General features: G+C 41.4%; 1 long non-coding RNA gene across 3 annotated transcripts in view; it reads left to right on the top strand.

The window, feature by feature from the left end:
• Positions 1-16350, top strand: part of LOC109548576 (uncharacterized) — a 187600-nt gene that overhangs the window by 38885 nt on the left and 132365 nt on the right. The window lies entirely within an intron of this gene.

The following is a 16350-nucleotide window of genomic DNA, read 5'->3' on the forward strand; positions in this document are numbered from 1 at the left end:
CTATTTTACATGCAAAGACATCCAGTGGGGGAGGGTGGAGATTGGTCCAACACTTCTGAGTCATAAACAGTGTTGTCTTCCCTTGTCACCCTATTGTTCCTAATCCCCATATTTTATTAGCCTCCAGACCCATCGAAAGCAAATTTTTTTTTTTACCATGATTGATCTATGTAGCGTCTTCTTTAGCATCCCTGTGGATAGAGCTAGTCAATATCTATTTGCCTTTATTTGGGAAGAACAACAATACACCTGGACAGTAATGCACTAGGGTTTTACTGAGACTTCTCACAAACCTTAAAAACAGATTTAGATAATATAAAATTTCCTAGAGACTATTTTATTGCAATATGTAGACTTGCTTCTCTGCTCCCCTTCTCAGGTCTCCTCACAGGAAGACAGCATCCACCTGTTAAAGCTTTTAGCCTCAAAGGGGTATAATCTTTCGGAGGAGAAACTGCAGTTTGTTCCAACCCAAGTTATTTCGGGCACCTGATCTCAGAACAAGGGCTTACCTTGATCCAGATAGGCTTCATGGCATCTGGAACTTACCAAAACCCCAAATCGGATGTCAACTACAAGGTTTCCTTGGGTTGGCTGGCTATTATGAGAACTGGTTTCTGAGCTTTTCTCTCATGACCCAGCCTTTCCATGCCTTACTAAGGAACACCAAACCTGACCCGATTACTTGGGAAAATCAGGATGACCTAGCTTTTAATACCTCAAGGGAAAGCTTGATAATCCTTCTTTCCTTCGACACCCTAATCATCAACTTCACTATTTCCTCTTCCTATATGAGGAGGGAAACACTCTTGGAGTACTTACCCCCAAACATGAGTATCACCATTGCCCCATAGGGTACTACAGTCAGCAGGTAGACTCTGTGGCATGTGGATACCCCTGGCCTCAGAGCCATTCCAGCCCCATCCTTTTAGTTAAGGCCACTGAAGAACAGTCATGGGATCCCCTCTAACGATCTTGATCTTTGTACTCCATACAGTAGAAACCCTCCTGAATTCTCATCACACTTAACACCATTCAGCCAGTTATCTCACCTCCTACAAAAATCCATTTGCTAACTGTACCCCACATAACTCTTTCTTGTTGTAATAGCTTTAACTCTGCCGCCCTTCTTCCCTCCTCTGCAGACGATACACCTCATGACTGTTTGACTTTGATAGATAACATTTTGACCCCTCGTGATGATTTACAGGAAACTCCCCTAAGGCTGAGGTTTCATGGTTTACTGATGGTTCTTCTTTAAAGGATTAAAATGGTAAATTTTGTGCTGGATATGCAATCGCAACTCCTTTTTAAGTTATTGAGGCGGCACCTTTGCCTTTGGCTACCTTGGCCCAGTAGGCTGAATTATATGCTCTTACTAGGGTTTGCACTTTAGCTAAGGGCAAAACTGCAAATATTTATACTGATAGTATGCCTTTGGGCTTGCCCATGACTTTGGAATGCTATGGAAACAGCAAGGTTTCCTTACTTCTAATGAGGACAAAATTTAAAATGGCTCTTGTGTCCAAAATTTATTAGATGCCATACTCCTACCAGCTGCTTTGGCTATTATTAAGGTCCCTGGGCATTCCAAACTCAACTCCCTGGAGGCAAAAGGAAACCATGCCACTGATATTTCTGCCAAGAATGCTGCTTTCAAAAGACCACAATCAAACCTCTGATATGGTCCAAAGTGGTGTTTCCCCCAAATAATAATCTAGAAAAATTGACTAGAGGTGCCCAACAATTGGCTTCAGAAAAGGAAAAAACAATACTGGAAATCTAATACCTTGGTTCTATAAAAAGAGAGAACTCTGGTTTGGGCCAAATAATCTGGTCTTACCAGAGACTCTAAAATTCCCATTACTGATAACTTTACATGCATTAAACCATTGGTCTGTGGATAAAATAATAACGTTCATGAATCAATACTGGTGAGGAAATATTAATAAGGCTGCACAAAGTGTCTACTTTTCTTGTCTCATCTGTCCAAAATACATTCCTGGGAAACTGTCTGCACTGCCCCCAAACACTTTAAATTGCCCAATAGACCATTCGAGTTTTGGCAGATGGATTTTATACAACTTCCCCTGTCTCATGGGTATAAATATGTTTTAGTCATGGTTTGTTTGTTTTCCCACTGGGTCAAAGCCTTTCCATGTAGATAAGCTACTGCCTCTTAGTGGCTAAAATACTATTAGAGAAGTTTACCTCTACCTGGGGAACCCCTCTTGAACTCCATAGCAACTGGGGAACCTATTTTTACTAGTTAAATATTACAGCAAGTCTGTGCTCTTTAGCGAGTCCTATAGCATTTTCCCAGTGCATATCATCCTCAGTCTTCAGGACCAGTCGAAGGAACAAATGGCACCATCAATACTCAACTGGCAAAATTTGTGGGAACCCTCCAACTACCTCAGGCAAAAGTATTGCTGTTGGTCCTTCTAAATCTCAGATCCACCCCGACTGGAACTCATAAACTCTCACCATGGGTGAAATAATTGCTGGGTTCCTCATGCATCTGGCTCCCGCTTCCTTTGATCCACAACTAATAAAAGGAGGTATACTTCAGTATTACAAAGTATATACTGCAGTATTTCATCCATTGAAAATAACTATGCTTTAGTAGAGCAATCTTTCCATGGTGTGCTCCCAGGAGATGAAGACCTCAAAACACCATACTTCATGACCTGGAGATTTTGTTTATTGGAAAAGACGTATCCATTAAGACTCTCTTCAATATACTCCAATAAAGATCTTAAAAAAAAAAAAGACTCTCTTCAGCCACATTGGAAAGGGTCTTATCAAGTGTTACTGATCAATTCTTGTGCTGCCAAACTTCAAGGAGTTGACTCCTGGATCAATGTGTCTCATCCAAAGAAAGCTGCCCCCCAGCCCCCCTGCCTACCACCACCCAAAAGAAAGCCCTAAACCCTGACTGGACCTGCACACCAACTGATGAGCTCAAACTGAAGGTTTCCAAGAATCAAAGCAGACAAGAGCTGAAGGAAACAGCTTTCACAAGATGACTGGACCAGGCCTGTACATCCTTTTCTCACCATTGCTTCTTACCTTATTTTCTCCCTCTCTTTCTTAGAGAAAGATAATGCTCTTATCCCAATGCATTTCCCAATCTGTTGCAAAAACGAGAAACCTTTCTGACTGTTGGATCTGTCACCAGAAACTCTGATCTGTTCATGATGTTGAACATCCCTTGGTCTTATCTGTAACCAATTTCTCTTTAATCGCAAGTGTTATTGCTGATTATACCCATAAGCCTATGTTTGTTACCTATTAGGCTATTATGACTGAGTGTTCCCATACTTTATTTCAATCTTTCCCCAGTCATACTAAACACCTCTACCTTGGTCAGTTGTACAGCCTTCACTCCCCCACATTCTTTTCTAAATATGACCTGTCCCCATGCACCCAAGGGAAATACAAACGGACTGACTCCTCTTTGCAAAGCTTTTAGAAAAGACCCTTTTAGGATGGGATGGACCTTCACAGAATGTTATCCCAATTCCTTGTATCCCTGGCTTGAAAAGGTCAATCAGGAAATTCCAGCTAATGGATTTATCAGTAACCAGACCTCAGCTGGAGTCCTCTGTGCTATAGCTGTAGGTACTAGAGGCTTCAAATTCCTCTAGTGTCCTTGATTTTGTCTCCCCTATTGACTTTGGATTTCCCTAAGAACTCCTTCTTAAATAGAATCTACACCTTGCAGCTCTTTCAGATGTTATCTGCTATTATTATACTAGAGCTTGTTGATGTGGTAAGGTGTGGAGGAGGGGAAGTGTTCTATAATATTATGATAAAATCTCAGTCTTATAGTGGGCCTGTGTTCCTGGACTGTGGCCTTTACAAGTCCCCTCCCCCCCCATCCCCCCCAGGTGGGATAAGGCTCTGGTAAATTCTTTCCTCCTGAGGAGTAGTAAGCATTTGTTATGGAGAACACTCTGGGCATATTTTTAAATGACTACTTTTCCCCTACCCTGGTCAGAGCCAGGAGGGAATCTTTCTTGACTCTTTATCATGAAAACCTGGTGGGGTTCCTAGAGACAAAATCCACAAAAGATAAAACCCTCTAAGACTGCAGCCTCAATAAGTTTTTCACTCTCTTGCTAATCCACACTCAGCTTCCAGAAACTCATCAAAATTATTGTTTAAGTATTACCACCAGTTTATGGCTCCAATAGCTTCTGCTCCAGGTAAGCAAAACTCAGCTATAGTTTTTTGTATTTGTCTGTGTCTTCAGGTTTTAGGATGATGGTTTGCCCTGTGACCTCAATTCTGATGGGTCCAAGAAAAGTCATTCGTTTTTAGTTCAGACTTTTTTTTGTAAGGACAGGAGTAGGAACTTCTAAGGTCTTTACGTGTCAGAGTTGAAAGTATAAGTCTAGTTTATTTTAAAACATCTTGACCACAGTTAATTTCATACCCATTGGCTCTAATTTATGAGTCATTTCTGCATCTGCTTTATTAAATTACCAGCATATTACCTTAAGTTTTTTGAGGCTTGGTTTTAGGCTTTGTTAGGGTGAGCCTTTTCCAGTTTTGTCCCCACTCCTGGAGCGTGGCCTTTTAAAAAAGGGTCTCAACTGAATGGCCAGAATGTTTACCAGAATCTGTCCACTCTAGCTGGGCCTGAATGCCAGTGTCTCACCAGCACAGTTCAATGTCCGGAATCTCTCTTCAGCTCTCATGCTCCTAGCAGCTGTCCTGTTCTAGGCCTCCTAGAGTCTTACTATGCGGCTGAGACCCCCCCACCCACAACCCCCACCTGCTAGTGTTCTGAGTCCAAGATCTGTGGGTTTCCTTTGAGCTTCCAGTATTTGATAACTCCTACTTTTTTCCTCTGCTTCCCCAGCCCTAGGGGTGTAACTGCTCACTTTCATTGTTTTTTTTGTTTTTTTTTTCTAGTCTCCTTTAGCTCATTCAGGCCTCTAACATCTGTGTAATCAATTTCCTATATTAAATTCCCTCTGCTGAAATGCCTAGTTTGGTTTCTACTTTCCTAACTATACGTATCATACCATGCATAGTTAGAAAAGAAAAACAATGTTGAAAAGTAAGAAACAGAATGAGATCTAAAGCACCATATCATTTACTTAAATTAAACACAGGCAGAAAGACTGTTACAATCAAGATAGTGACATTGGTCATTCCCAGCATCAATTCCCTTCACAAGAAGCCCAACAAGTACAACTATCCATAGATAAGACACTGTTGTGAAGATACCCAGAACCTGGGGGTGAGGCTGAAGCACCTCTGTGTCCACAGAGACTGAGAAGAATCATATTAGAAGGGTAAGAGGAGCAGCTACACTCTGACCACGTTGCCCCTCCCTGTCTGGCACAGGACCCCATAACAGAGCCCAGCCTACAGTGCAAACCTCCTTGACATTGGTCTTGGAAACAATTTTGGATAACACCAAAAGCACAAACAATGAAAGCAAAAATAAGTGGAACTACATCAAACTAAAAAGCTTCTGCACAGCAAAAGAAATGATCAACAAAATGAAAAGGCAACCTATGGAATGGGAGAAAATATAATACTTGCAAACAATATATCTGATAAGGGGTAAATATCCAGTATATATAAAGAACTCATACAACTCAATAGCAAAGAACCCCAAATAATCTGATTTAAAAACTTGCAAGGCACCTGAATAGACATTTTTTCCAAAAAAGATGTTCAAGGTGCATGAAACAGTGCTCAACATCACATATTGTCAAGAAAATGCAAATTAAAACCAAAATGAGATATCACCTTATACCAGTTAGAATGGTTATTATCAAAAATACAAGAGATAACAAGTGTTGGTGAGGATGTGGGGAAAAGGCAACCCTTGTGCACTGCTGGTGGGAATGTAAATTGGTGCAGCCACTATGGAAAACAGTATGGAGATTCTTCAAAAATTAAAAACAGCTACCATATGACACAGCGTTTTCACTTCTGAGTATATATGTATCCAGGCAACTGAGATCACTATCTTGAAGAGATCTCTGTACCCCATATTCATTGGAGCAGTATTTACAATTGCCAAGAGATGGAAACAACCTAAGTGTCCATTGATAGATGAATGGTTAAAGAAAATGTGGTACATATATATAAAATGGAATTAGTAAAGGGAATTTAAGCATCAACTCTTGTATGTGTATTTTAGTTACACACATATCACTTTATCAATATATATCATAAATATGTACACAAGTCTGACACATATTGGTGTTAAAATATGCACATTAAAATGAGACGTCTTACAAACTTATGGTTACCAAAGGGGAAAGGGGAGAAGGGATAAGTTAGGAGATTGGGATTGACATATACATACTACTCTATATAAAAGAGATAACTAATAAGGACCTACTGTATAACACAGGGAACTCAACTCGATATTCTGTAATAACCCATATGGGAAAAGAATCTCAAAGAGAATGGATATATGCATATGTATAACTGATTGACCTTGCTGTGCACCTAAAACTAACACAACATTGTAAATCAACTATACTCCAATAAAAATTTTTAAAAGAGACATTTTATATGTTTATATATGCTACTAACCAAGTTTCTTCATTTTTTTCCATTCATTTATTCCATAACTGTTAATTGAACAACTACTGTGTGTCCAACACAGGGGATGGATAGTTGAAAATGTCTGCTCCCTGATTACAGAAAAATTCTCCTGTTTAGTAAACCATTGCCTTCCAAAGTGGGGTGAACCATCACCAAGATGGCACAAGATGATTCAATAGAGCATGGAAAAATTTTAGAACTTCTATACACTTTTAGCCCAACATTTATAATGTCTTTTTTTGTTATATTTTATACTGGACTCTATTAATTCAGTGATACAATAAAGGAAGAGTATGAGGACATAGGCGCTCATATATTTTTCAAGGGAGTATAAATTGGTACAATATAAAAGGAAGGCAGTTTACCAACATTTCTTATATATGCATACTATTTCTAGAAATATGCACAAGAACCTGGCCACGCTGGTTGACTTTGAGAAGGGGAACTGATAACTGGATCTCAGCGGAGGGAGGGAGGTGTTTCACCATATTCCTTTTTTGCACCTTTTGAATTTTGAACCATAGTACCTATTTGTTGCAGATTGGGTTTTCTGGAAGCAGATGCTGAGATGGAGTTTGGGGTACAAGCTGTTTATTAAAGATCAACACCTGTGGAAAGAGGGAAAGGAAGCAGTATTGGGCAGAGGGACCAGTCCATCTGTTATATGAGCCTGACAAAACCTTGGCTAGCCTCTGGGGAGCTCTGGAGCACTGATGGCCTCTCAGAGCAGTCCTAGGTTGGGTGGAAAGCATCTTTTTATCCCTGCCTCAGTCAGGCATTGGATGCCTCTGATCTGGGAAGGGCGTTATGGTGGGGTCAGGTAGCTCTCTGCAGCTGAGGCAGTCCCTGACAGGGCTGACAGCTTGGGTAGCAAATCTTATTTTGAAGGGAGATCGAGGTAGTGTGTCTCAGCAATGTCATTACTTTTCCTACCCGTACACTTTGTCAGAATTTGGATGGATGTAAAATCCCAACAATGTATGAAGGAGGAAAAGTCATTTTCAGATGAATAAGTCTTCAAACAATGTACCTTCCAGGCACCTCTTTCTACCTATTTAAGTCAATGATTTTACCCCCGGTCTTTGAATTCTAATGCAGTTTAAACTGATGCAAGTAGTATAATCATGTTTTTTTTTTTTTTTCTTAGAAATTTGAACGCATATAGAAAAAAATCCTAAACATATTAAAAGTAATTGCTTCTGGGAAATAGAAATTGGGGGTAATGTGGCTGGGACTTGAGACAGTGGTTTTTCATCCAACTGGAACACTTTTGAGAGTGAAAGAGGGGGCACTATTAATAATTACACTGGGATATTAGGCATAAATCAGAACTGTCCCTGGAAAACTGGGATGCAGCCACCCTAACTATAAGCCTTGTAGAATTCTTTTGACTTTTTAAACTTGTGCATGTATTTCTTTGCTAAACATAAAATTAATCTTAAAAGAAGATTGATAAGGTTTTGGAAGTCAATTAGTACAGCTTCACACTTGCAGAAATGACATCTGTGATAACTCATTTTTGATATTCCTATCTGTTGTATAACCATCCAGTCTCTGCTCAAACGCCTTTCCGTTGCACATGTGGGTCAGATCTATTCCTGGGCAACTATAATTGTTAGGAGCTTATTTCAAAACTGCTAGTTTATAACTTTTGCCAATAGGTCATAATACAGAAGGCTTTCTGACTAGCTCTGGTTTTAGATGTGCATCACTTTCATTAGTCCAAAAGAAGTGACACCTCCTCTGCTTTTCTGCACCACTGTGCTGTATTTATTAGTATTAGAGTGAACAGTGCACACAGATCTGAAAAGTGGGGAGAGTAGGTTTGCTTAGGCTAAGAAACAAGACTTCAGAAATGATTTAGTGTCTTGGGTAAGGTCAGGAATAACTCTACAAGGTAAAAGCCTTGTCAGGTTTGATTGGCAAGTGAAAGGCTCGTGCATCAGAGAAATTGCTGACTTCAGTGTTGTGTAACCCCTGGCTCCATGCCTGCTCCATTCTTCTATCAGGCTGCCACCATTGCCCTCCTGCTGTCCTCTATGATGTAGGACATGGCCAAGATTCACACAGTGAGAAGGTTGAAGGGACAGTTGTTAAAATGTCACCCACACAGACTGAAATCCAAATGGCTTAATTCACCATGATACATTTGCATCAATGAGAGTGAAAAAGTAAAGAGGTTGTGGTTTCTAAACAAAGGAAGTAATGCTTTAGTTACTGAAATGCAAATGGCTTAATTGGGAGGGACAGAAATTCATAGAAATAATTAACAAAAATTAATCAGGTCAAAAAGTTATATTAAGAGGAAACTTAAAGCATCTCTGTCACAGTTAGATCTGCAGTTGATTTGTGGTAAAAGAAAGTACATATAGAAATTCAAGAGTCAGATGTAAATATTTTAGCATTTGATCAATTTGTGACTTCAGTTAATATTTCAATTTTGTGATAAATACGACCTTTGCATTCCATTGTAGATATTTTAATGTAGAAAGAACCTTGCAGGTTCTTAATGGGTACTGTTTTGTTTGTTTAAGTATTCTGCCTTTCCTAAAGGATGTGCTCATTCCCTAATGCTAATAATCCTTAACTCATAGGTAGGCTCAGGCTGCAAAAATGTTTACTTTTGCCTACTATAAGCTGTTGAATTGAGATGATTGTGCATTAGTTTAAAATTTTAAAGTTGTTAACTGAGCCTTTAGTGTGCAGTATATGTACAATATAAAACAAGAGGATCTTAAAGACTTTTTGTTGTGGTGGTGGTGGTGTGGTTTTTTTTTTCTCTTTTTTTGCAGCACACGGGCCTCTCACTGCTGTGACCTCTCCCGCTGCGGAGCACAGGCTCCGGACGCGCCGGCTCAGTGGCCATGGCTCACAGGCCTAGCTGCTCCGCGGCATGTGGGATTTTCCCGAACCGGGTCACGAACCCGTGTCTCCTGCATCGGCAGGCGGACTCTCAACCACTGCACCACCAGGAAAGCCCCTCTTGTGGTCATTATTGTTTTGGTCTAAGAATTTTAAATTAGTTACGTACAAATGTGGAGCATTTTCTTCCCTCTAGTGGTTAAAAATAGCTTTGCAATATCGGTTACAATTCAGTGCTTTAAATTACCAGGGAAAAGCTATGTGATCTTTTAAAAGCAGTTTGAAAATTAGGTGCATGGCCGTAGCTAATTAGTATTGCTGCATATTTTAACAAAGTGAAACCATAGTTTTATGTTTTATTAACCACAATATACGAATGCCTGGAAATCTGCCAAGAGGTAAAATAAATTTTGAGATAGTTTTTCTTCATGATTAAAATAATATTTCTCTATCTCTACAAAGAGAGTATTAATTCCACATTAATCTCATTATAATATTATGCCGCTCCTCATTCTAATAGTGATTTTCCTGTTTGACTCCTATAATACATTAGTTCCTATATATAGGAAGAGAATAATGGGTGATAATACTTCGCATTTCCTAAGCTACAAATGTGATAATATGTATTACCTTTGTGTTATATTGTGAGAGGAAAACTTCATGATATATGAAAAACAAAAATGGGCTATTAGGAAGAATGTGATAGAGCCCTGGAGTTCAAAGAGGAGTGATATAACATAGTAGGTGAATGGCTGTCGTCCATCCTTCATTTCTCAGGGAAATTAAACTAATCAAATGCTTCATTTTCATTACTGTTCTGAAATAAATGTGTTCTCATATCTGACTGGTAACAGAACCTTTGCTGTCCCAGGTATTTCTAAAGAAGCACTGGCTTCTGCCCTAGGTGAATACAAAATAGTATGAAGTAGTGAGATCATAAAATACTTCAGGAGAAAAAAAAATTAGCAACAATTACTTCCTTTCAAAATAAGCTTCAAGGGAATTTAGGAAAAATTTAATGTTCTGGTGAAAAAATCTAATATTCCTAAATAAGTCTGTCAGAATCAGAGCATCTCTAAAAAGCATCAACCTTATTGTTGTCAGAGGCATTTCCTGGCAGGCAAAATAATGTTAGAGCTTTGGGTATGGTTACTTAAATATTAATAGTGTGAGTATAACTAGAAAATAGTGCCCGACTATGTAAAAAGTAAGTGAAATGGACTTAATACCACTGAATTGTACACTTAAAAATGGTTAAAATGGCAAATTTTATGTTACATATATTTTACCATAGCAAAATAGAATACATAAAAAAAGGCAAATGAAATCTCCCTGATTTTTTAATGTTAATACTTCTAACAGTGAATAAAATGTGCAATGTCTAATAAACATTTTAGGAACTCAAGGCCACTTAATAAGTAGTAAATTAAAATAAACATTGGGTATAATGTTCACCAGAAAATATTTTCCTAATTCAGTCTGACTCCAAACAGCAAAGTGATTATATTTTCCACAGGGCTTTCAGTAACCAACATCAATCTGTGAGAAGCAGGGAAAGGCTGCAACACCCAAGTACTCCCACAATTCATATCGTCGGGCTGGGACAGGCTTACTTCGGATTTATTTTAATTCCCTTATTGCTTTGTCCCACTTCATGAATGGGATTGATAAGAAACTGCAGACAGCCCAGGGAGTGAGAGACCTAACCCGTCAGGAGCGTACTTACTGATGCCTTTCTCCCGCTCCACTTGCCAGTGACTGTGTAATTCAGTGGCTCTCTTGACCTGTATGGTTCTCCCACTGAAGCAGAAACTGATATTTGAGATTCATCAACAACAATAGCACTTTGTTTGCTGTAAGGAAAAAAAATCATTAGTTGCTTCTTTAGAGTCTAAGTTAAAAATGGTACAGCGTTTCTTCTGTGATGTTTTTACCCTTTACGGTCATTCATTCTGATAAGGTAGGCACCTCCCTACCTGCTCTTAAGGTAGATACCTTAAGGAGTGGCTAGGTTAAAGCTGTCTAGGAATCTAAGATCTTTTTTTCTCTCTCTCTTCCTTTCTTCCTCCCTCCCTCCTTCCCTTCTTCCCTTCCTTCCTTCCTTCCTTCTTTCTAAAATCTGTATATAATGTTTAGAACATTGAGACTTTCTTCCTGGGCTCCATTGAACTCATATTTTCTGTTTAAAGCTTCATTCAACAAATGTTTCCTGAATGCTTACAGTATTTGAGGGCTGGATGGGAGGTAGGTGACGCGGTGGTGGATAGGATAGTGGATGGAAGAGGAAGAGTGTAAACTTTGACGTGAAACAGACCTCGGTGGAGCCCATTTGTTAGCTCCCGTTTTTTCAGAATGTTCTCTGTGAGCTCAGTTCCCATGTGTAAAAATGAACATAACAGGAGTGGCTAAAACAGCATTAAATGTTAAAACAGTTATCATAACAATCAACAGTCATTATTATTTAGCTGGGGATGGGATACAAAGAAGATTAGGACAGTCTAGTGCAGGGACTCCTAATTAGGGACGATTTTGCCTCCCCCCCGCCAGGGAACATTTGGCAATGTCTGGAGACATTTTTAGTTGTCCCATTTGCAGGGTGGCACCTAGTGGGTAGAGACTACAGGTGCTGATAACCATCCTGTGATGCACGGGGCAGCCCCACAACAAAGAATTGTCCAGCCCCAAAATGTCAATAGCGTTGACCTTGTTCTAGTGAAGGAAAAAAAATTAAGATATGCTATATATTTTATACAACAAGGAAGTGAGCTTGAGGAGAGGCTGGGCAGACCCGTCTGGTTGCCTATCCGATATCCATGCTCTTTTTTTCTATCATCATCGTGGTTGAGGCAATGTGCCCAAAGGAGAAACTACATTTCCCAGCTTCCCTTGCAGATTGGGGCAACCAGTGACAGGAAAGAGGAAGTTGTTGGATGGGGCCTTTTGGAAAAAGAGCACGCCTGTGCTTTGCCCCTTTGTTTTTGCTGCGAGATGGCCTGGTGGGAATCTTGTGGTTAGGATGATGGAGCAGAAAGATGGGAGGAGTCTAGATCCTTGATGACTATGGAATTCCCACACCAGCCCAGAGCTGCTTCCTTCCAGGCATTTTTTTGCGGTACGCGGGCCTCTCACTGCTGTGGCTTCTCCCGTTGCGGAGCACAGGCTCCGGACGCGCAGGCTCAGCATCCATGGCCCATGGGCCCAGCCGCTCCGAGGCATGTGGGATCTTCCCGGACCGGGGCACGAACCCGCGTCCCCTGCATCGGCATGCGGACTCTCAACCACTGCGCCACCAGGGAAGCCCCTTCCAGGCATTTTTATGTGTGGGGAAAGAAAAGCCTCTCTTGGTTAAAACAATTTTATTTAGGTTTTCTGTTAAATGCAGCTGCATCCAAATTTGACCAGGGTCTTGAAAGATTTTTGATAAGTATAAAAGGGGCCTTTGAGCCGAAGGAATTAGCATGAACAAAGGCACAGAAATGTGAAAGTGCATGTTTCTAGGGAATAACATGTAGCTTGGTATGCTTATTAAATAAAATGATAAGTTGCATAGGAAAAGTGTCATGTAATGTTTGCAGGAAGATCTTTATGGAAAAAAATGAAAAAGAAAAAACACACATGAAGTAAGTAGAGGCCAACGCTTTCCCCTTTCTTGACTATTTCATTTTGTTGGACCTTTCATTGTTCTCACTGAGAAACTGGTCCCAGAGCCAGTACATTTTTTTTCCTTTTTGTATTTCTCAAGGTCATTGTCACAGCATGATGTATGAAATGTGGACTTGAGAGCACATGGAAGTTCCCTTCCCTGAAAATCATTGACGTATAGCGTGTGTCATCCCCAACTTTCCCCTGAAGCTCCACACTTTGCTCATTATCAAAAGTGAAGTTTTAATCAAAACACCAAAATCTGACAGATGTAAAATTCCAAAGCCAGATCACTGTGTGCAGACTTTTTAAAGGAAATGGTTGGAAAGTGGTTCCACTAAGTCCTCAATTTTCTCACCCACGTGGAGACCATGAAAGTATAAGATTTGGGTTTATGAAGAGATTTCTTTGGGGAGCATTGTTACCCTACTGCGAATGCCCCCCACCCATGCCCACATGCTGGGGATTACTGAGTCCATTACTCTTCAGGGAGCATCTTCTATACGATGAGGAAATGTGTTCCATGTGGTTGAGAGAAACAAAAAATTGATGCTCAACTCCAGGTCAAAAAGCTAAAGAGTCTGGGGGCAACAAGATAGAAGAGGCATGTTGGGATCACACCCAGTGTGGAGGGCGAGCTGTGGGTAACCAGGTATGAGCTGCAGGGAAGAGAGATTTGCAGAAGCTGTTTCGAGTCCTACTCGAGAGGACCCCTAGAAGACCGTGTCCCAGGGTGAGGGCTGAGGCCAGCCATGATGCGTGGTACCATCCTCTGGGTCCTGAGAGTGAATCCATACACCCTGGCAAGAACCGTTCTATAACTCCTTCCTTCTCATCTCAAATTCTCTTCCATCCCAGAAGAGTCCAACAGAGCCGGAGAGTGAGGAAGCAGTTGAGGTTGGAAAAGAGAGCAGAAGTCGATCTCATTCCTGTCCCCCAACTCAGACCTCACATGGTGAGGTGAAGTGTTGAAGATGAATGAAAGAATGTAGATTGAAACGTTGATTACAATGGAATTGAGACTGTGCATTTTGACTTAGGCCAAAGAACAGCTAAGAGCATCAGGGAATTTCCTGGCATCTGGCCAAGTTTCCATCCAGGGCCAGGGGAAGATTTCTGCACATCTCCTTCCCCACCCTTTACATTTTAAAGGGGATAGTGAGACACACACACAAAATTGCGTTTTGACTACATTTCATGAATTGTGCAGTTATATTTTTTACCCACTGTGGGATGTAAGTAGACCTCTCAGGCCTGTGTGACAGGTTGGCCCTGGTGTTTCATGTAGAAAATGAAAGCTGCTCTGATTAATAAATGGGGGAGGGGGCACTGGATTTTGGGAGAGTAGGCAGAGGAGCCAGCAGGACTGAGATGGGGGGGAGCAGGACAGACTACATAATTTGTGGGGCCCGATGGAAAATGAAAAATGCAGCACTCGTTCAAAATTATTAAGAATTTCAGGACAGTGACAATAAAGCACTTAACCAAATGTGGGGCCTTGTGCACCTACATGGGTCACATGCCCATAAAGCCACCCCAGTGAGCATCAGAGGTTAGAAGAGGAGGAGACCCTGCTAGGGGTCCAGGTAAAGAGAGACTTGGGAGAAGAAGCTTGTCTAGTCAAGACTTTTTCAGTGTAATGATGTGCAATGTGATCGCCTCTTTGAGATCCCACAGATCTGCAGAGAGATCGCAAACTTCCTTATGTGAATGGATTTCTTGTAGAAGCTGGTGAAGGGGGTGGCAAGTGGCTAAAACAGAGTAAGCTACCTGGTTAAGGGGACAGCTGACACCTGGTTATGCACCTAACGTTTTCCATAAATTTCAAAGGTTTAGGTAAAGAACCCATGTTCTACGACAAGAGATTTCCTTGCATCATGTAGTATCAAGGGATCGATTGGCCTTTTTGTTTATTTATTAGTGCAGCAGGATGTTGCATACTTGCACTTTGCTCAGGATGGGCAACTGGGGACCAAATCTGGAAAGAGGCTCTAAATCCTTGACATTGTAATGGAAACCATGGATGGCGGGGGCCAGACACTCCTTCTGGGTTTAAGAAGAGATGGCAGAGCCACATCAGCCCCTGCCGTGGCCCATGCCCCTCCCAGCAATGTATGAGAGGTTGACTGGGAGGGGGCTGCTGCAGCTGCCCCTCACCCCGAAACCAAGCAAGAGAGGTTCCTAGAAAATCACTCGTACAGAGTGGGATCACGAAGCAGATCACCCATTTCTGATGGGTAGTTTGTATTGGCAGTAGGCTTGCTGATCTGCCTCTGCCCCTCCTAAGCAGGGCAAAGGGGGTTGGAGACAGATGGGGGCCGTGGTGGGGCAGCCGAGGAGCAGCTTCAGTCCTGCCTTGGCATGACAAGGCCATCTGCCTTTTCTATAGATGAAGTGGACGCTGAGAAGGTAGCTGTCTTGAGCCTTTCTTTCTGGCAATAAGAGGCCATGGAGAGTACAGGTGGGATGAGGGTGGTTGGAAGAGATCAAGGAGCATCCAGGTCTCTTAGGTCACTGACCTAGGCAGTGTGACGTTCCCTCAGTGCTTCCCGAAGAACTCCCTTGTAGCAGAAGCAACATTATATAGAGAGGATGAGACAGGGACTCTTGATTCCCATCCCCATCCTGCCCATCCCCCTCCCTTGCCCACCCAACACCCTGGAGAAGATAGGAGAGGAGATTTTTTTCCAGAGGCCTACCGTTTTCCCTCCCACCACCCTACCTCGGGCGTGAGAAAGGGCCGGCAGAGAAAAAGAGCAGCCTTGCTCCTTTCCCACTTCACGTCCTTCCAGCCCCCAGCCCTGCCAGCAATGGGGGAGGAGAAACTTTCCTTTGGATATGAGGCTGCCATCTTCAGCTGGACTTGACTGAGTTTTTTTAATATCAAGAAGTGACGAGGAAGTTTTAGAGTCTGTCCAGGGTATCATTAAGGTGGTCTCTACCCAGCAGGAAAAGGAGATTCAACACAGCCCAGCTGGGGGCAGGATGGGAGAGAATTAATACCATTTCTGGCTTGCACCCTAAGGAATTGAGGTTGCTCAATAAACTGATTAATATCTGACTAAGGACTTCTCATTCTATGACAGAAGTTGAATCACTGTGCATTCGCGTGGTGGTGTACTGTGTTTATAAATTGTTAGTTTTAAGAGTGTGATTAGATTTTCTCTGCAAATCAAAAACTTGAAATATTAAGTGAGGAGAAAAGAGACACACCAGAAGGCAAATTTCCAGATATAGATAGAAGAGACACTTAGGTATCTAATA

The sequence above is a fragment of the Tursiops truncatus genome, chromosome 9, assembly GCF_011762595.2.
Source record: "Tursiops truncatus isolate mTurTru1 chromosome 9, mTurTru1.mat.Y, whole genome shotgun sequence".
NCBI lineage: Eukaryota > Metazoa > Chordata > Mammalia > Artiodactyla > Delphinidae > Tursiops > Tursiops truncatus.